The sequence below is a fragment of the Aotus nancymaae genome, unplaced genomic scaffold, assembly GCF_030222135.1.
Source record: "Aotus nancymaae isolate 86718 unplaced genomic scaffold, 86718_ANA_hifiasm-v0.15.2.pri h1tg000011l, whole genome shotgun sequence".
Taxonomy (NCBI): Eukaryota; Metazoa; Chordata; class Mammalia; order Primates; family Aotidae; genus Aotus; species Aotus nancymaae.
In genome coordinates this window covers 20,811,652-20,833,452 of record NW_026988422.1, presented here as the reverse complement: position 1 = coordinate 20,833,452, position 21,801 = coordinate 20,811,652, and the positions used below count along the sequence as shown (strand labels likewise).

Sequence of the window (21,801 nt, the reverse complement as noted above, 5' to 3'; positions counted from 1 at the left end):
ATCCAACATTTAGAAGCTGATAGGAAAGGAACTAGCATAGGAAGACCTCAAGTGAGCAGAGTTTTTTTTGGATGACTGAGGAAAGAAATGAAATGGCAGTTGGGAGCAAGGAGGATGTGATTTTTTTTTTCCAACTAGATGTAAACCTTTATTTTACAACTTTGTCATAGTTCACTTTCCAAAAAGACACAGGCTGGGGGACACAGCTGAAAACACTGGGAGGCCAGATGCTGGTGTCGTCCAAGCGGGAGCACAGCCGTGGTCACTCTAGGGCCGATGTACTCCTATGGCTCTCAGACGTTGTGGACCAGATGCCCCAGTACTGTCCAATCCCAGTTTTACTTAGAGCTACCTCCTTTTTTGGGACCATTAGTTCTCATTTCATGCCAGATTTTCACTAGAGGCTCCCTGTTCTTCCAAAACAGTTTATCACGTAAAGTAACATACTGTATTCCAAAGAGATCTCCCCCAAGATGTGCTGCATGATTAAAAAATTTCTATCCCAGGATCATTCCTTCTGTATCCATGGCGATAGTAGCTTTTAGGGCATTCCTTGTTGGGAATATGAACATCTGAAGGGAAATAATGGCAAGGCTCCCTTCTGGGATCTTAGTGTAGACAGCTGCGAGGACCGTCATGATGGTGCCAGATGCATCAAGTGATGGTCCATATCTTCCTGTGGCAACTTTACACACATAATTGACACATTTGGAAATAACACCTGCAGTTAGGTACACTGCCATGGACTACTCTTGACCCAGAATGTTCACTGTGTTGGAGGGGGAACTCCACAAAACATAGATACTTGGTGCCATGTGAAATAAGGAGAAATGACTGAATATTGACAGCAACATTGGAGAACAAAGGACTTCTGAGGCTGGATTAGATGCGAAATATCTGATCATTGTCCACTGTAGAGAAGGTGCTCCTATAAACAGATTACAAAGACATTCATTTGCAGCTGTGATAACCTGTCTCAGTCTGCTGTCCATCACTTAGGTTATTCCACCACTTGTTTATCTCCTTTCTGAAGTCTCCTTTTTGTGGTCTTATGCTATCCAACCAGTCAACTTGTATATCATCAAAATAACTCTGGACCCTGGATTTCAGTGATTCGTATTGCCAAATAGATCCAAACAGCCTGTAAACCCAACAGTAAAAAATAAAGGTTTTATGAGTCCCTATAGGATACAGAGAAAGATAACAGACTGTTTCTTTCCTAGAAAGCAAAGTACTGGATCAAAGAATAGGGCTTTATTTTTGTTGCTCCTGCGCCTCCCCCTCCACCGCCAGGAGTCTTGTTCTGTCACCCAGGCTGGAGTGCTGTGGCGCAGTCTTGGCTCACTGCAACCTCCGCCTCCTGGGTTCAAGTGATTCTCCTGCCTCAGCCTCCCGAGTAGCTGGGATTACAGACATGCACCACCACATCCGGCTAAAATGAATCAATGCACTTGTGTTGTATCCTTCACCACTTGTGCCTGTGTCTGATGTTCGAGGTTTAGCCTTCCTGGGTGCTTCTCTGAATCTACATTTTTGCTGAATAAAGACGTTAAACGTGTGTCTGAGCAGCCATAGCGGGGCTAGGGCCACAGTGAGCTGTTAGCTGTGACCGTCTGCTGGCGGAGCCTACGCCTGGTCGCTGCCCAAACCTCTCTCTGCCCAGCCTCACCACACCATCTTCCCAACCTCTGCCCCACCATGGCTTGCAAGGACATGGTTTTGAGACATGTGGAGGAACTGAATAATATCAACCTCTGTGGGATTTATGAAAGTAGCATATTTGGGGGAGTTATGTTGTCCATAAGGCCAGAAAGTGGAGTTTGCTGATTACAGAAGAGGTAGAGTTGAGGAGTTGATTCAGATGAGAGGGATGTGTGGAGTGTAGGGGGATGAGAGTTAACAGCAAATGAGAAAGGCTAGTGTTTCTGGTGGAGACTTAAGTAAACAAGGATATGAGGTGTTGATAGATTTAGTCCTTTTAATCTCTTGTAGACTAGAGGGAACTATGGCCTTAGTGGCATAGTCTGGAAGGTTTCAAATAGTTTATTGGGTAAGGGACAAGTTTTTCATGAGGTAAATCTGCTTCAGCAGGCTCTAATTGTGATATGATGAGGTTCCAGGTTGGCCTCTTCATTTCTCTTATCTATTAAATAGTAACAATACCTCATTAATTGTTTTATTATTTAAATGGACAGTCACATAGTGGTTCATAAAAGTTGAATCTGGATAAACATACAGCCTTTTACAAAATCTTTTAAACATACATCCCAGTAAGTCGTGCTCTAGCCAAGTTATTTTCTCGTCAAACTCTTTTCTGTACTGAATGTAACAATGCCTAATTGAAAAATAAACATTGACTATGAATGAGGCACTCAATTCATCTCTTTGCTGATTATACTCAATTTTAGAACTAAGCATAAATTATTCAAGATATAGTTGCTGATTTTTTAGTTCAAACAGTTCTGTAAGTATACTTGGATTTTTTTTTTGGAACCCAGTGACAGTAATACTTCTTTGGAAAGAATATTTTTGAATATCTTTTTAGAACTTCAAGCAAATTTATCTTAACATTTTATATACTCAGTGTAGATAATTTGGAAATTACGGAGAGATACAAAAAAAGAATAAAAATTTGCTTATATTCTCACTATCCAGAGAAAATTCCTGCTTGCTTTTTTGTGTGTTTGTGTAGCATTTGTTTTCAAAATTGGGATCACGGAATATATAGCAATTTGTAGCTATGCACTTTGCTTTTTCATGTAATCTTGTGTCATGAATATTTTCTTAAACCATCAAATATTCTTGGAAAATGTAATTTTAATGGCTGCTTAATATTCTCTTCATTGTGAGTGTATCATAGTTTACTAATGATTCTCTACTATTGGACATCTGGATTGGCTCTGATTTATTGATGTAGTAAATAGTGGTTTAATGAATATCTGTGTAAATCAATTATTTTGTTCCAGTTTCTTTTTACTTTCTTTTGCCATATTCCTAGAAAGGGAAGTACTGGGTCAAAGAATAGGGCTTCATTTTTGTTGCTCCTGCTGCCTTTTTTTTTCCCCCAAGACAGAGTCTTGCTGTTGCCAGGTTGGAGTACTGTGGCGCGATCTTGGCTCACTGCGACCTCCGCCTCCTGGGTTCAAGTGGTTCTCCTGCCTCAGCCTTCCAACTAGCTGGGATTACAGACGCGTACCACCATGCCCACTAATTTTTTTGTATTTTTAATAGAAACGGGGGCTTCACCATGTTGGTCACAGTGGTCTTGACTCCTGACCTCAAGTGATGCACCTGCCTCTGCCTCCCAAAATGCTTGGATTACAGGTGTGAGTCACTGTGCCTGGCCACTTCTGCTGCTTTTTATTTTTTAAGACAGAGTCTTACCCTGTCACCCAGGCTGGAGTGCAATGGCATGGTCTTGGCTCCCTGCAACCTCTGCTTCCTGAGTTCAATTGATTCTTTTATCTCAGCCTCCCAAGTAGCTGGGATTACAGGCATGTGCCACCATGCCTGGCTAATTTTTTGTCCTGCTTTTAAGGAAAAATATACTTCAAGATTTCATGTTTGAAAATCAATGTGGATCCTCTTAATCTGGCTACCATCCATCATAGTTTCAGAGCTTAAAGAGGTCGAAATTTTATATTCAGTCCTTTCAGTTTACAGATAAGGAAACTAAGTCCTAAAAAAGGACATTCCTTGACTTCCTGAAGGTCATAAGCCAAACAGTGGTAGAAGTTTGGCCTATTTTTTCATAACTTAGTGTGTTGGTTTTTCTACAAACATCTCCTGCCCCTTTGCCCCATGTGTCCCCCAAGTTGCCTTTTAGGTTGACTGATTTTTGGGTGACTAATTTTTTTGTTTGGATGCCTGGTAGACTCTCTTTTATCCTTGAGTTTAACCATGATACTTTGATAATTTTGAGTCTGTTCTTTCTGGCACACATTGTACCTTTTTGTCCTGCTCTCAGTTTCAAGGAAAATTTCAAAGAAATTTTCGATTCATGTGTGGCATCTACTTTTGGAACAATAATTACTCAATGTTGGATCATCTTTGTTCTTCACATTTATCATCTTCTCCAGAATTAGTTTAATTTCTTAATTAATTCCCTCTGCATTCACTATTATGATTTCCTTTCCTCCCTGCCATTAATTTTTCACTGTATTTTTTCTGTTCTTTGATGTTTCTAGTTTATTTATTAGATCTCTGATGTTCTGTTGTGCTAAGAACAAATTGAGAAATGTTGTAGGCTAAAAAACAGCCCTTCAGAAGATAACTGTCTTAGTCAACTTTGGCTGTTATCTTAATTAAACAAAACAAATATTTGTCATATTTAAATAAACATATATTTAAATGTATTAAATATATTTCTCATAGTTCTGGAGGCTAGGAAGAGGAACCAGGATCAAAATGCTGGCTGATGGAATTCTTGATGAGGGCCCTCTTCCTGCTTATAGGTGGCTGCCTGCTTACTGTATTCCTCACTTGATGGAGAGAGGATGCTCTGGCGTCTGATCTCTTCTTCTTAGGCTTCACCCTCATGATCTCATCTAAACTTATAATTACCTGCCAAAGGCCCTACCTCCTAATACCATCACATTGGAACTGACAGCTTCAAACTGTGAATTTTGGGGGGACATAAACATTCAGTCTGTAACAACATCCATGTTGAGTTTCTGCAACCTGTGAGTGTTACCTTATTTGGAAAAAGAGTTTTTGCAGAGTGCAATTAAATTAAGTATCTTGAAATTAGATCACCGTAGGTTATCTGAATGGGACTTAAATCCAGTGATAGCTGTTACCGTAAGAGATATTCAGAAGAAAAGAGATACTTAGAGGAGGAGAGATTTGACCACAGAGGCAGAGTTTGGAATGATAAGACACAAGAACACCAGTCAAGTAATACTGCCAGCTATCAGAAGTTAAGAAGAGGCAAGGAATGGATTCTCTGCTAGAGCCTCCAGGGGGAGTGCAGCCCTTTTGACGCCTTAATTTTGGACTTCTACTCTCTGGGACAGTAAGAGTAATTTTTGTTGTTTTAAGCCACCTAGTTTGTGGTAATTTGTCACTGCAGCCACAATAAACTAAATACAAATATCAAAACAATTTCCCTTTTTAATCTGCCTTTTATCACCTTATATTTGTACTTTTGTTTTATTTCATGCTTTTACTTTCTTCTATGGGACTTAAGAAGCATTTAGAATTTTTTTTTTTTTTTTTTTTTTTTTTGCTTCTTAGAAGTTACAGCTCTGAGTTGGCTTTTTCATGTTTTTCTTGCAATGTGGTTGTGTCAGTTTTTTCAACTTTCTCATGACTAAATTGGCTAGTTCTTTCTAGATTTTTTGTTTTGATATATAATGTCTATCAGTGAATTCTCCCTGATTCTTATCATTGTATTTTGGACCTTTTTATCTTCTGTGGATGTGGCTGTTTTTAATCCACTTTTCTGTAGCCTGAGGGATATGGTAGTGAGGTAAGGAGAGAGGTCCACTAGTCAAGTGCGGTCGTTTCTAAAGATGTATTTCATCACCACATCAGGATTGCACTCTACTTTTGTAGGCTTCTGTTTCTTCCCTCAACTTAGTACACTAACCTGGAAGATGATGGTCTTACAAGTGATGTATAGGGGACTTTTTTGGGTAAAAAACATGGAGTGTAAGAGACTTTTCCTTGTATCCTCCCTCCCCTACCTTGCCACCCACCTCCATAGCTGCCTGTGGCATTTTCATGGTCTGCTTTTACCATGCTAAGGAGTATCATAGATCCTCAGGAAAAAAAAACAGTCATCTTTTTTTTTGGTGGTATTACTGGAGCAGAAAGAGTAGTGATACTGATTCATTTCACTTTCTCAACCTAGATGATGAAATTTTAAATTAAAACAACATAGATGTTTTGTTTACACTGATCATTCTTTTCTAAAAATAGCATGGCAAGATGTCTGATTTTATAAATAATATGCTTAATTAGAAGCTATTCATTTCTCACTGACTTCATTTTTTTATATCTAGTAGCTAAAATAGTTAAATTATTTATGTGACCTTACTGTAAAGCCAGTGTAGGGGAGGTGTTGGATCTTTTAAAATAACTATCTTTAAGTTGTGATTCATATGTACTGAGGTTATCAGACAAGGAGTAGTCGTTTAATTAAACTAAGTGGTACTGATGTGGCCCACAAAGCTTCATAATACGGTACCTGGCCTTCTCTCTATTCTTCTTTTTCTCACTGTGCCTCAACCTCACTGCCCCCTTATTTTGGAAGGGGCATGTATTTTTATTTTATTGTTTTAAAAACAGTTTTATTGAGATACACACACACACACACACACACACACACACACACACACACACACAGTTCACTCATTTAAAATGTGCAATTCAATGATTTCTAAAATTCAATGATACTTCCAGAGTTATGCAATCATCACCACAATCTAATTTTAGAACATTTTCATCATCTCCAAAAGAAACTTTTATTTATTTCATCTTATCTTATTATCTTATCTTTTGGAGACAGAGTCTTGCTCTGTCATCCAGGCTCATTGCAATCTCTGCCTCCCAGGTTCAAGTGATTCTCATGCCTCAACCTCCCGAGTAGCTAGGATTATGGATGCCTGCCACCATGCCCAGCTAAATTTTTGTGTTTTTAGTAGAGATGACCAGGCTGGTTTGAAACTCCTGGTCTCTAGTGATCCGCCCGCGGTGGTCTCCCAAAGTACTGGGATTACAGGCAGAAGCCACCACGTCTGGTCCCTAAAAGAAACTAATTATCCATTAGCAGTCGCTCCCCTTCTCCCCATGCACACTGCCTGCTTTAGACAACCAGGTAGATTAGTAAGTCTATCTTGTTTCTATAGATTTGCTTATTCTGAACATACATAAACAGGATCATACAATATGCAGTCTTGTATGACTGTCCTTTTAATTTCAGTTTGTTAAACTCCTTCAAGATCTTGCCCTATCTGAATGGCATTGCCGGGTTCTCTAAAGGCTGGTCAGTCAGTCTATTTTTCTTTCTTCTCTGTCTCCTTTCTCTCTCTCTCTCTTTCTCTCTTTTTGTGGGAAGAGGATTGTGAGGTATTAAGCAACTTATTAGAGGGAAAAAGATAGGGCAAATGTAAAAACCAATATGGATTTGATTATAAGTAACTGTAATCAGTTGGGACAATGTTATTTAATATGTGCATATCTTGACAATATTGTGGGTTTGGTTCCAGACCACCCCAATAAAGCATGTTACACAATTTTTTTTTGTTTCTTAGTGCATTTAAAAGTTATGTTTGTGCTATACTGTAGTTTATTAAGTGCCATAGCATTATGTCTAAACAAATAACCTTAATTAAAACATTCTTTATTGTTTAAAAATTCTAGTAATCATTTGAGCCTTCATCAAGTAGTCATCTTTTTGCTGATGTAGAGTTTGCCTCAGTGTTAATGGCTATTGACTGATCAGGGTGGTGGTTGCTGAAGGTTAAGGTGGCTGTGACAGTTTAAAATGAGACAACCATGAAGTTTGCTGAATTAATTGACTCTTCCTTTCACAAAAGATGTCTCTATAGCATGAGATGCTGTTTGTGATAGCATTATATTTGTTTATGTTTTTAAAAGAGTTGGATGTCTCACTGTGTTGTCCAGGCAGGACTCAAACTCTTAGGCTCAAGTGATCATCTTATTTCTACCTCCTGAATGGCTGGGACTACAGTAATCAGCACCCCAGGCATGATAGTATTTTACCTATAGCAGAACTTCTTTCAAAATTGGAATCAGTCCTCTCAAACCCTGCTGCTGCTTTATCAACTGAGATTATATCCTAAATCCTTTGTTCTCATTTCGGCAGTAGTCACAGCATCTTCACCAGGAGTACATTCCATCTCAAAAAATCATTTTCTTTGCTCATTCGTAAGAAGCAACTCCTCATCTGTTCAAGTTTGATCACATGATTGCAGCAGTTCAGTCACATCTTCAGGCACTGTTTCTAATTCTGGTTCTCTTGCTATTTCTACCACATCTGCACTGACTTCCTCCACTGAAGTTTTGAACTCCTCAAAATCATCTAGGAGAGTTGGTATCATCTTCCAAACTCCTGTTCCTGTTCCTGTAAATCTGAATATTCTTAATGGCATCTAGAAGTTGTTTATTGTAGCCGTCTTCATCAATGATCTTAGTTAAATCTTCTGGATAACTTGCTGGAGCTTCTGAATCAGCACTTACTGCTTTACCTTGTACCTGTAAGGTATGGAGAGGGCGTCTTTCCTCTGCTAGCTTCAAACTTGGCAGCTTCCTCACCTCTCTCAGCCTTCATAGAATTGAAGAGAGTTCCGGCCTTGCTCTGGGTTAGGCTTTGGCTTAAGGAAATGTCGTGGATAGTTTGGTCTTCTATCCAAACTACTCAGACTTTCTCCATGTCAGCAATTAAGGCGTTTTACTTTCTTATGATTCATCTCACTGGAGTAGCACTTTTAATTTCCTTCAAGAACTTTTCCTTTGGCCAGGTGCAGTGGCTCGTTCCTGTAATCCTAGCACATTGAGAGGCTGAGGAGAGTGGGTCACCTGAGGTCGGCAGTTCGAGACCTACCTGACCAACGTGGAGAAACCCTGTCTCTACCAAAAGTACAAAATTAGCTGGGCATGGTGGTGCATTCCTGTAATTCCAGCTACAGGGGAGTCTGAGACAGGAGAATCGCTTGAACCCGGGAGGTGGAGGTTGCAGTGAGCAGAGATCATGCCATTACACTCCAGCCTGGGCAACAAGAGCGAAACTCCATCTCAAAAAAATAAAAGAAAGAACTTTTCCTTTGTATTTACAACTTGGCTTACTGTTTGGCACAAGAGGCATAGCTTTCAGCCTATCTGGGCAAGGGGCATAGCTTTCAGCCAGTCTGGGCTTTTGACATATTTTCCTCACTGAGCTTAATTATTTCTAGCTTTTGACTTAAAGTGAGAGGCAGGTGATTCTTCCTCTCACTTGAATACTTCGAGGCCACTGTAGGATTATTAATTGGCCTAATTTCAATATTGTTGTGTCTGGAATAAGGAGGCCTGAGGAAAAGGGGAAAGGTGAGGAAACAGCTGGTTGGTGGAGCAGTCAGAGCACTCACAATATTAATTGATTAAGTTTGCCCTCACTGATCACAGATCACCATAATAGGTTTAATAATAGTGAAAAGTTTGAAGTACTACAAAAATTACCTTCATAGAATGTGACACAGACATGAAGTGAGCACGTGCTATTGGAAAGGTGACACAGATAGACTTGCTTAACACGGGCTTGCTATAAACCTTCAGTTTATAAAAAACAATTTCCGCCAAGCGCAATAAAATAAGGTATGCCTATATTATTTTTATCTTAGGCATGTTCCTTGTTATATTAACTATAAACATAGCATCATTACTAATGAAATTGTAAACTAGAATTTAATCAGTATTTGAAAATGTATGGTCCTTGTAGAAATGGAATTAATGACAGAACTCTTAGTTATTACCTGCTATTTTATTTTCCATAGATTAATTAATTTAAGGGGTTCTTATAAAGTTGTTTGGAGGTACTTTATCTTCACAACAGTTAAAGTGGTAATGTTTTAGTCTTATCTCCTCCTCCTATTTAGTTACATAGAAAAGCTTTAGCTGATAAACAGATTGTGTTCTAAAAGTTCATAAATTGTTTTGGAACTTAGAAAATATTTTTCCATAGTAAGTTTTATAAATATGTAAAATGCAAATAGGTTCTCAGGCTATCCTACAAAAGCCTAATGAAGCCATAATTAGCTCAAATGTCTACATATTTACAGTGACACATAATAGAAAATAATGTAGCAAGAATAGTAGTTAAACAAAACCAAACACCTTTAAGAATTAGTTTTGAAACATTTTCTTGTATGTGTGATTGATAAAGGGATTTAATCAGAGGAAGATTACGCATAGAGACTTGCCGGAGTCTGGCAGGCCTTTCTGCGTCCTTTCAGGCACTTGATAGGTTGGTGGCATTTCTTTCTTTTGAAATTGGTATAGAGCAGAAGTTTTATCTTTTTGCTTACCAGCTATGGTTAAGGTTGTATTTTAGCTTCTGAGTGGAATGAAAATGGTAGAAAAGAAGTAGTTCCTTAGATATGAAAGAACAATGGAAGATAGAGTAACCTATGATGTGTGTTTGAAAAATAAATTGCTTGAGGTAGATTTCATTGACATACAAATAATGCAAGTTTAAGGGAATAGGGAGAGAGTATAACATGAATGATTCTAGTGGAGGAGAGCAAAGGTGTTAATAAAGTGTGTTTGGTTAGCAATCCTTGTGCTGGTCACTGGTTTCGGATATCTTTGGAAGCTATTTAGAACTGGGAATGGGGAGTAGAATCCTACTTTGATATTTTTATATGAACTGTTTCAGTATTGTTTTTTTCATAATGTGGTACAGCAGCTCAACAAAAATATTTAAGTAGTTTGATATACATTTGGAATATTTTTGATGTATTAAATTATTATCAAGAAGATACATTTTTTGAGTTTATGAGAAGTAAAAGTAAAATATTGTACTTGAGCTAATTCAACAGATGCCTAAAACTATTGTGTGATGAGAGGGATTTGGTTTTTGTATTCTCTTTTTTTGTTTGTTTGTTTGTTGATTAAAAAAACCATGCTTCCTTTTTCAATCTCCAAAATGTTTCGTATTTAGAAGAAACCAGTCCAAATGAAAATCAGGAAATGTTCCTTCTCGTCCTACAAACATAGCAGCTGTTGTTAGGCTATAGATTATTACTTAGTATTGTGATAAATCTGTTCAAGTGTTTAAATGTTTGCTGTCTCTTCACTGATTTGATTTTCCTCAGGGGAATTTCTGGCTCTCATTTTAGATGATTTTTCTCTCGGGTAGCTTCGTATATCAGCAAAATGACACAGTTTTATATATAAAGGTATTTTTGCAGTTTATATTATAAGATGTCAAGACTCTTACTCAAAATCTGTGGTGATATTGGACTGAGTTATTTTTATGGATTTATTTTAGAATGTAAATTGTTCAGTTCACTTCCACTTTTACAAGTATTGGAAGGTATACTAAACTTAGGAATTGGGTGAGTACTGTAAGACTACAGTATAGTTTTTAATACTATAGATAAACTATAACTATACAGTCATTGCTGTTATACGTGGGGGATGGGTTCTAGGACCACTGGGCACATCAAAATCTTCTCATACTCAAGTCGTGCAGTTGGCCTAATGGAACCACTGTATGTGGAAAGTTGGTCCTCTGTATATGTGGGTTTTACATCCTGCGAATACTGTACTTTTTATTCTGTGTATAAGTGGACCTGTCCAGTTCAAACCCATATTGTTCAGGGGTCACTTGTATAACCTTGAGCAATTTTACTTTTTTTTTTAGTTTCAGTTCCCTCCTTGATTTAGTACTAGTTCTTCCTCCCTTGTAGGACTGTTACTTGTATCAAATGAGATAATGGTCTGAATGTGCTTTTAAACTATAAAGTGCTTGACAAATTTGTTTGTGATGATGATGGGTGATAGTGGTTTGGTGATCATGATTAGTCCTAGGGAAGACTGTCAAATATATGAGTTTTTCTTCATTATTTTCTCAATCTGTTGAATTGACTTCACTCTTTTGAGATGGTCATTGCAGGATCCTAGGTCATCTCTGAGGAAGAAGTAGAGATATTTATTTAGGTTACTTTTAGTTTTTAAAGCATAGCAGCAGCCTGTAGGAATTTGTCACTTATAAATGAACAGATATTTTACAGACTGCTATCTACATAGTCATAAAATGGGACTCCACCAGTGTATGATAACCATAAGTGTTGCTCTCATGGATTGGATATTAGTCATTAAATTGTAATTGGTAAAATATGTAGGACTGACTTAGAGTAAGCAGTAGTCTTCTGGGAGAAAACAAATTCTGTGCTTTCTTCTCCCTTCCCTTACTGTTTCAACAGCAATTTTAAATAATCTCCACTTTAAAGTGACATAAAAATGTGTGTAAATTTGTATGCTGTGTTACGGAAAAAGCAGTTTGGATTAAGGAGTGCAGATATCTTTGCATATTTCAGGAGAGGGCAGGGGTGGATAAGCTGTTACATTGTGGGTATTTGGGTTGTCAGAATGCAATATTGAGGATCAAAGGGATGTGTGGTAGGCCAAAAACAGACCTAATCGATTAACAAATATATGTAGAGCACTGATCTGGTATTACTCTCACTAAAGACTATAGTAAAATATACCAGCTTCTTGAGAGATCTATTTTCGGGCTTGCTTTTGGGTGCTGAGGGTTGATGTTCCTAGAATGTGACCGCTGACTGGATCAGTGAGTGGGTCATTTATTTTTTAAAGTAATCATTTACTTCTTTAGTTCAGATACTTACCATTTGTTCTTTTCATACATGTATAGTGTACTAATTCTTTGATAATCTGATAACCTTCCTTCTGAAGAAAAATTTAAATGTCTTGTCTACCCTTACTTTCCCTTCAACTTGGACAACTTATGAATCAAGCAGATAATCATGTTTAAGACTTAAAATCCCTAAAAGCTGAAGCTTTTTGTGCACATGCTGTAAGCCTTTTTTAATGTGTATGGAAAATAAACCTGTTTCTAAAATATGTCTTGAAATTATTTCAAGTGAGGGCTTAAGACCAAGTGAAATATTTATTCACGTCGGGTTGGTTTGATTTTATTCTAGTTCAGTGAAGTTAGAGAAAATGAAAATATGCTTGATTCCAGTTTATGGCTTATAAGTAAAATAATATTTAAGTTCAGACTGTTGAAAATTAGCATTTTTCCGATTTGAGGTTTATTGTTTGGTTTAAAGTAAAATTTTGTTTTGAGGTAAAATCAAGAGGATAAAAAACTGAGTCAGTTAAAATTGGCTTAAAAGAAGTATGGATATTTCAAAGAAAAAATTTGAGTGGCTAATAGATACTTGCCTCAGCACCTTTTGTAAGATATTTGTAGTTTTAGGTTTTGCTGAACACTAAAAGTTGGTTTCAGGGCCTAAACACCTATCTCTTATCTTTATGACATGGTCCTTAGCAAAGTAATGTAGTAGGGCACGGGACTTTTGCAGTAAATTGACAGGTCTGAATCCTGTGGGTATGAGTTATTGAAAGGATTACTTTGAGCAAATTATCAAAATTTTTTTGGACACCATGAATTTTCTCGTTTGTTAAATGAGTGTTCTGAATATGTCACAGGCTTTTTGTAGGAATTAAATGGTATGTTGTGGCTTTTCAAGTGTGGTAGCTGGATCTGCATTAAGAAGCATTTGGGGTGCTTATTAAAAATACAGTCTCTGGAGCTCCACTTTAGACCTACTAACCTTTTAGGGGTTACATTCTAGAGGTTTCATTTTAGCAAACTCCTGGGTGATTCTTATGCCCACCGTGAGTGGTGCTTGCAAACTGTAAATGGTTCTCAAGGAGTATGCTTAGGGTTAGGAACAGAGTAAATTTCCCATCCATACATAAATACACATGTGGCACATTGAGTCATTTGTTTTGGCTGCTTGTTGTCACCATGTTTTCAGTAACCCCTCCATTCTGTTTTACTACTTGTAAAGGCTTTTCTATATACCTTCTCCCCAGGGATTTATATCTGACCAATGGCAAGCATAGGAAGAAGCAAAAGCACTACTTACATTTAACATGAAGTAGTCAGTTTGCAAATCCTAACAATTCTGCTTGATTGATTCTTATAAATGCAATAGCAAATCTTTGCTGAGCACTTGAATTGTGCTTAACCGTGTGCACACAGGAAATGTAAATGATTCCAAAAATGTCTGGTTTTTCTTTTTTCCTTTGAGACAGAGTCTCACCCTATCGCCTAGGCTGAAGTGCAGTGGTGTGATCTCAGCTCACTGCAACCTCTGCCTCCCAGGTTCAAGTGATTCTCCTGCTTCAGCCTCCTGAGTAGCTGGGATTACAGGCGCGTTGCCACCATACCTGGCTAATTTTTGTATCTTTAGTAGAGATGGGGTTTCACCATGTTAGCCAGGCTGGTCTAGAACTTCTGACCTTGTGATCTGCCCGCCTCAGCCTCCCAAAGTGTTGGGATTACGGGTGTGAGCCACCACACCCAGCCAGTGTCTGGCTTTTCTAAGAGCTCTTAGTGAAGTGAGGGGGTTCAGATTTTTAATAATTATAGGACATTGTGATAGTACTGTGGTAGGGCACATGTGTGTGGTAAAAGAGCATAGCGAAACAGAATGACGTTCTTTTCTATTCCCACTGCTAATAATTATTCAGAGTTCAAAGAAATTGTAATTTATTGAGCAGCCAGTATGTGGCATGCATTTAAAAAACAACAGCTATGTAAATTGTGTTATTCAATCATCACAACCCTAAGTAACAGCTATCTCCATTTTATAGATATTAATTAGGTTAAACATTTGATATAAACCTTTGTATGACTTCAGAACCCATATTCTTTTCGTTATGCCTTGAAGGACAAAATTTGACTGACTTTTCTTTTCTTTTCTTTTTTTTTTAAGAAGGGACTGTTATGATTCTTCAGAATTGATGTCCGTTAATCTCAGTAGCATGATGTCTTCCTGTGATTGAAAAGGACTCTGGAGTCTTTCTGTTTTTTCTATCCTCTACCACCATATGTTTTCCTTTTCATTTCTAAAAGTGATAGACAAGGAAACATCTCCAAAAGCCAGCCTCTGTGTGACATCTGTCCATTTTGTTTTCTCTGCCTCTCTTTTTGTTTACTCTTCCTATCCCCAAAGGAAATTTAGTAATTCTTTTGTTTTTTCTAATCTCTTAGATTAGAATCATGTGAAGATGAATGGGATCTAAGGGAAAAGGCCCTGTTAGAATGATTTTTATCACATCAAGGTTACATGAAAATTGTCCTGGAATTTTCTTCCTGCTATTGATCATTAGAGTTGCTTTGATAGATTCAACTGCGTGGTTGATATTTCTTTTCTTTTTTCATAGTTGCATTTGTTCCAACATATATAAGCAGTTGTACTCTCTGGTTAAGCTTCTGCGTCATGAAATAAAGTCCCTGTTTTCATCACAAGAATAAGTTCATTTTTGAATTTTCAGACTCTTATCCTGTGGGGCTCAGTTTTCTACTTTTTATTTCCTTTGCTAATTATTTTTATGTTGTTTTCTTGTTTCTAGCAGTTTAATTTGGGGGAACATTTTTGCTTTTTAAAATTAATTTAGGCCGGGCGCGGTGGCTCAAGCCTGTAATCCCAGCACTTTGGGAGGCCGAGGCGGGTGGATCACGAGGTCAAGAGATCGAGACCATCCTGGTCGACATGGTGAAACCCCGTCTCTACTAATACAAAAAATTAGCTGGGCACGGTGGCACGTGCCTGTAATCCCAGCTACTCAGGAGGCTGAGGCAGGAGAATTGCCTGAACCCAGGAGGCGGAGGTTGCGGTGAGCCGAGATCGCGCCATTGCACTCCAGCCTGGGTATCAAGAGCGAAACTCCGTCTCAAAAAAAAAAAAAAAAAAAAAAAAAAAAAAAATTAATTTAATTTAATTTTAATTCTTTTATAAAATAAATAGAGACAGGGTTTCACTGTGGTGCCCAATCTGGTTTTCAACTCTTGAGCTCAAGCAGTTCTCCTCCCTTGGCCTGCAAAGTGCTGGGATTGCAGGCATGAGCCACTGAGTCTGGCCCAACATATTTTTTAAATTTTTATTTTATTTGACAGAGTCTCTGGCTCTGTCACCCAGGCGGGAGCGCAAAGGTGCAATTTTGGCTCACTGCAACCTCCGCCTCCCTGATTGAAGCAGTTCTCTTGTCTCAGCCTCCCAAGTAGCTGGGATTACAGGTGCCCACCACCACACCCTGCTAATTTTTTGTAGTTTTAGTAGAGATGGAGTTTTGCCATTTTGGCCAGGCTGGTCTTGAACTCCTGACCTCAGGTGATCTACCTGCCTTGGCCTCCCAAAGTGCTGGGATTACAGGCATGAGCCACTGCTCCCGGCTAACATCTTTGTTTTAATAGAAGTTTCTTTTTTTTTTTTTTTAACCTGGTTTCTTTGGATAAAGAATTGTTTGAATTTCAACCTAACCTGAAAAATTTACAGTGGCCAGAGTTTTCTCTTCTGACAGTCTTATTCATACCTGAAGATAAAGTTCTTTTGAGTAATTTATATAATCATATTTTTCAATAGAGTATCCTTGTTGTAGACATCCTTTAAAAATAGCTGTGTGTTATTTCTTCGCATGATAGTGAAATAATAATAGGCAGTGCCGTTTTCCCTACTAATACTATTGTTCGGCAGAAAATGTCATGAAAATGCTTTCTGTCTCCTGTGTATTCATGGGTGGTGTGCTGATTTCTCTAGGCTTTTGTTGCAGACTTTTAACTTTCTGTTATTTCTACGTGGAGACGAAGGAAAATTTTTATAGAGGCAGTCATTGCAGACTTAACTTTCCACAGCAAGGTCCCCAGAGTATTTACTGGACTGTGGCAAGACTTTGCCCAGTTTGTATGGGTAGCATAGCTTATACATATTCTCTAAAAGCTCCTCAGTTACAAAGTGTCTCAGTTGTTGCTTTTTCTCAGCACTGGATTTTGAGAACTAATCTTGAAACAGCAAGTTAAATACCTTTTTTAAATGAAAAAAGTATGTTCAGCTTTGAGATTTATCATTCAAATAGAGTGTCAGTGCCAGACACCTACTAAATATTTAAACATCCTTGAAGTGAATTTTTGCCTTTTGGATACTCCCTCCATACCTTGGATGTGGTCCATGTCACAGTGTTGCATTTGTTCATCTCAGGGTGGATTGGTCTGAGGAGTGACTTGAGATGACTTCAAAAAATATAATCACAAAATGTTGTTTACAGGAACAATCCTGTTTTTGAGAGATTGGGAACTAGGCTGCATGTGTCATTTTGGGATATGCCTAAACTTGCCAAGACTTTTGTAAAAATTGTATCTGGGCTGGATGCTGTGGCTCACACATATGATCCCGGCGGTTTGGGGAGGCTGAGGTAGGAGGATCACTTGAGGCCAGGAGTTAAGAGACCAACCTGGGAAACAAAGTGAGACCCTGTCTCTCCAAAAAATTAAAAAATGAAAAACATTAGCCAGGCCTGGTGGTTTGTGCCTCTGATGCTAGTTATTTGGGAATCTGAGGTGGGAGGATTGCTTGAGCCCAGGAGTTCAGTGTTACAGTGAGTGAGCTATGATTATGCCATTGCACTCCAGCCTGGATGACAGAGACCCTGTCTCTTAAAAAAGAAAATTATTCTGTATTTAACAGTCTTTAATAGAAAGTGATTGTTCTACTGTATACTATCTTTTCATTGCATCATGAGGAGTCTATTATGGTTTATATATTTAAGATTTATCTATTGTGGTAAAGAGTAGGGATTTAATGCTGCATTTTAATTATGTAGGAAATGTGTACAGTATGAGTGAAGTCCTCTGACAGGAGAGAGGGCCTGAAGCTGAACTAGTTCCTGCTGCTGTGCTGTTATACCTTCAAGGTAGTGGCATTTTTTGAAGACCAATTTTATTATAATTGCTAGTATCATGTACTTAGTTTTGAAATCACTGTTTTACAAAGTGGTTACTTTTTGTTTAAGCAGATTTGTTGTGATTTCTTGGTTTTCTTGAGGATTTTGGTCTCTTGGAAGCAGTGCTGTGGTCTGAAATGGTCCAATTTGTAGTAGCAAATATTAAGTTGTTTGGATGTTACAGAATCAACTGTTGTACAGTTTTATTTTTCATGTGGTTTTGCTTTGGTATAAATTTTAAAACCTAATGTTGCCAGAGTGTCTCTGGGAATAGATGTTGATATTAAGGAGTACATGGTTGAGGCCAGAAAACTATAAAAGGCTGTTGATTTATTCTCTTACTTCCTATTCCTCTGGAGCTGATCCTTTTACATTATGTTATTAGACACATTATCTTATTTTTTAAGGGAAGATGGAGAAAAGAATACGAAGTTAGTGGGTAGTGGGAAGGTTTTAAGATATAGCAAAGGCAATGTGAGGCATGTGAAGAGTTCTGCTACCTAAAGCTTTATGATAAATTATTATAGGTATTAATGTAGATGAAACAATGAGTGGGGTAGTTCTTTGTAAACAGTATAATTTTATACAGTTCTCTCTCTCTTTTTTTTTTTTCTTGAGACAGAGTCTCGCTCTGTCGCCAGGCTGGAGTGCAGTAGTGCCATCTCCGCTTACTGCAGCCTCCAACTCCCTGGTTCAAACGATTCTTCTGCCTCAGCTTCCTGAGTAGTTGGGAATTACAGGCACACATCACCACGACCAGGCAATTTTTGTGTTTTTAGTAGAGATGGCATTTCATCATGTTGGTCTCAATCTCCTGACCTCGTGATCTGCCTGCCTCAGCCTCCTAAAGTTACAGTTGTTATCTTACTGCCAAGTTGGCTAATTACAATGCTAAATGGTAACATGCTTTTCCTTGGCATGCTAACTGCTGACTGACCCATGGCACTACTAATGTTCGTGCCAAATCATCCCCCATATTGCCCTGCCATTCTTTTCAGCTCTGTTATTTCAAATATCTGATAGAACGGTCTGAAGAACTTGATAATGAATAAAAGTTCTAGGTTGCTTGAAGTCTATAGAAAGACTGAAGAGCCATTTTCCTAGTATCTAGATAGTACATATTAGTGGAAAATATAGTCTGTAATAATTCTTAGCAATTTCTCTGTTTTAGACAGAGTAGAGTAAATCTTTTAATTACTGCTAAGATAGTAAGTACTTTGTCTCTATATGTATGAAAGTTAGAAAGAATTGGAGAATTGGTCCTTGTCTACAGCAAATCTCAGCTTAAAATTAACAGGCCTTAAGATTCTCTTTCAGCTATAGTATCTGTAGGACCTTTCCATTCTGCTTTTAATATTTTAGCAGAATTGTCTCATTTGTGCTTTTTTCCATTTGCAAATTACGATGTTGGGATAGACATTTCTAGGCTCAGTGGCTAGGGTGAAGAAATGCTAAATCCCAGGGTCCTGATGGATGTTTTTCATAGCTAGTTCTTGAACCCTTGAAATGTGGCCTTTTTTAAAGAGACCTTTTATGTGACCTTTTTTTAGAACCTGTGGAGGCAAGTAGGAAAAGTCATCACAAATGCTTATATTTCTTTCTTTTTTTTCCCCTTTTATTAATTTTTTTAATAGATTCAAGAACAGCTCTACCTTCCCTCCTCCCCCTAGAGCAACTAAAACCAACTAAAAGGGGCTATTGCCTAGGGGGTGGAGGGCGCTAGGAGTTGTAATCCTCTTTATCCTCTGCGTCTGGTGCTGAGGGAACTGAGGGTGCTGGGGGCAAAGGCAGAGTAGAGGCGAAGGGCAGGAAGGGTGTCGGGGGGCTCTGAAAGTGGGCAGGGGGGTGGCTGGCCTGGGGTGGGGGTTGCGATGTCTCCTCTTCTCCGTCAGTGTCTGTGTCCTCAGATTTATCCTCCTGCTCCGAGTCTGTCCCAGATAGCTTCTTGTCCTTGCTTTTCGTTCCCATCCCACTGTTCTTTTGGCTGCCACTGCCTGGCTTCCAGCCCCTGTGGGGGCCCTTTTCCCTATCCATGTGGTTGTCCTCCCTGTCTCCCTGCATGTCGGGCACAGATGCCACCAGGTCTTTCAAGAAGTCAAACTGCTGCTCCAGCTCAATGCACTGCTTCAGGTGGGATGTGGTCATGGTCTTGGCATTTCAGGACTGGATCACCTGGCAGGCCTTCTTCAACAGCGACTCTAGGAAGAGCTCGAGCGCCCGGGAGATGATGACAGGCACTGCCGCTGCCACCTTCCCAATCTCTTCATCCGTCTGCATGATCTTCTTGATCTGCGCCGGTGGGAACCGCGCATTGTACTTCTTGCTCGGCATCTTGGGCAAACAAATGCTTATATTTCTTAAGTTCTTTTACTGGAGCAAGAAAATACGAAGGTGGGGCTCCTGTTTCTTTTATTGAAATATGGTTATACAGTAAACAAAACATAATTTTTAGTTGTACCCAGACAGTTTTTGTTTTCTGTTTTTCAGTTAATTAGAATTGTGGAATACGGCAGGCTTTTTTGTTGTTGTTGGACACAGTCTTGCTGTGTCGCCCAGGCTAGAATACGGTGGCGTGATCTCTGCTCACTGCAACCTTCTCCTCCTGGGTTCAAGGGATTCTTGTGCCTCAGCCTCCCTTGTAGCAGGATTACAGGCATGTATCACTGTGCTTGGCTAATTTTTGTATTTTTAGTAGAGATGGGGTTTTGCCATGTTGCCCAGGCTGGTCTCATACTGCTGGCCTCAACTGATCTCTGCCTTGGCCTCCCAAAGTGCTGGGTTTACAGGTGTGAGCTACTGTGGCTGGCCTTTTATTTATTTATTTATTTTTGAGAAAGGGTCTTGCTTTGTCACCCCGGCCAGAATGCAGTGGCGAGGTCTTGGCTCACTGCAACCTCCACCTCCCGGGCTCAAGAGATCCTCCCATTTCAGCCTCTTGAGTAGCTGGAACTACAGGCATGTGCCACCACACTTGGCTACCATTCTTAAAATCTATTAGTTTATCTTTGTAAGATAATAATGAGCTTTTGTTTTGTGAGTTAGGCTTGTAAGATTTTTCAAGCAACTTGTTCAGTGAAATTATTAATTCAGAGTCCTTAAAATCTTTTTTTTGACGTTGTGGTTTTGACTTGGATAACACAGGGAAGAGTCAGACTATGTTTGAAATAACTTATGCTTTTTTTTTTTTTTTTGAGACGGAGTTTCGCTCTTGTTACCCAGGCTGGAGTGCAATGGCGCAATCTCGGCTCACCGCAACCTCCGCCTCCTGGGTTCAGGCAATTCTCCTGCCTCAGCCTCCTAAGTTATGCTTTTTATCTTCTCTTGAGACAATTGGATTATAAGGATGCATTCAATACGTTTCTGGAGCTCTTCATTTAGAGTTTAAGTTCAGAAGACTGTGATTCTGTTTTTAGGACTGCTAAGATACAGGTAAAGAAAAGTTATTTTACAAACGAGGAAGAAAATAACTTATGGTAAGGTTTATAGTCAATTTGAAAAGCTGTAGTTAAGATTAAATAGATTTTTTTTTTGGTGGGGGGGCATGGTAATTTAGAACTCAGATTAGATTGAACTAGGTTTTTAGCAAATGCACCTAAGATTTATTTTACTGTTAAGGTGAGACTTGATGGGAGCATGTGAAAGCTTTGAGAACTGCTTTTTTGTATTGGCTTATGCTGGGGTTTGTATGCATTTAAAGCATATGTGATACTGCTGTAAGTAAAATGGTGGTGTTGACAAGATTTATTTCTTTTCACGAGTGGTATTGGATTTGGGGTGATTACATCATGCCAATTTGAATGTTTTACCTTGGACCTAAAGACATAAATGTTAAAGATGGCTGGCCATGATAAATATAGACTGCCTGTAATTCACCTGGCTATCTTATGAAGACATCCCTCATTGCTTTTGAATCTGTCATAAATGCCATTTTACAAAAGTGTTAATTGGTCCAGACATTCACTGGCTTTTGTGTATATTAGTACTTCTATGAATTTAGATGAATATAAATATTGGTTACATATGCTACCAGTACATTTGGATATTCATTTATCTAGCAATTTATATTTCATAGAGAAAAATACTCATAAATATGTTACTTTTCTTTTATTAGGTTAGTATGAATTCAGTTAGTATTTTAAAAAGAAAATTATTATAATGGAAGAGTAACAGGAAAAAATACAAGTCTAATAAGTGAGCCTAAGAACTTACATTGTACTGAGAATTGGTTTTAGATTTGTCAGGAAAGAGAGAAGAAACATTAGTCATTTTCATGCATGTTGAAGTCACTAAAAGAACAATGTAAAGCTCTTTTAGATCAGA

The 21,801-nt window shown here is 38.5% G+C and overlaps 1 protein-coding gene and 2 pseudogenes across 2 annotated transcripts in view; 1 reads left to right on the top strand and 2 right to left on the bottom strand.

Moving 5' to 3' along the window:
* The window catches only part of GSK3B (glycogen synthase kinase 3 beta), a 224,182-nt gene that overhangs the window by 59,503 nt on the left and 142,878 nt on the right, over window positions 1-21,801 (top strand). The window lies entirely within an intron of this gene.
* Window positions 339-8,066, bottom strand: LOC105725015 (presenilin-associated rhomboid-like protein, mitochondrial; annotated as a pseudogene).
* Window positions 19,098-19,812, bottom strand: LOC105725014 (dr1-associated corepressor-like; annotated as a pseudogene).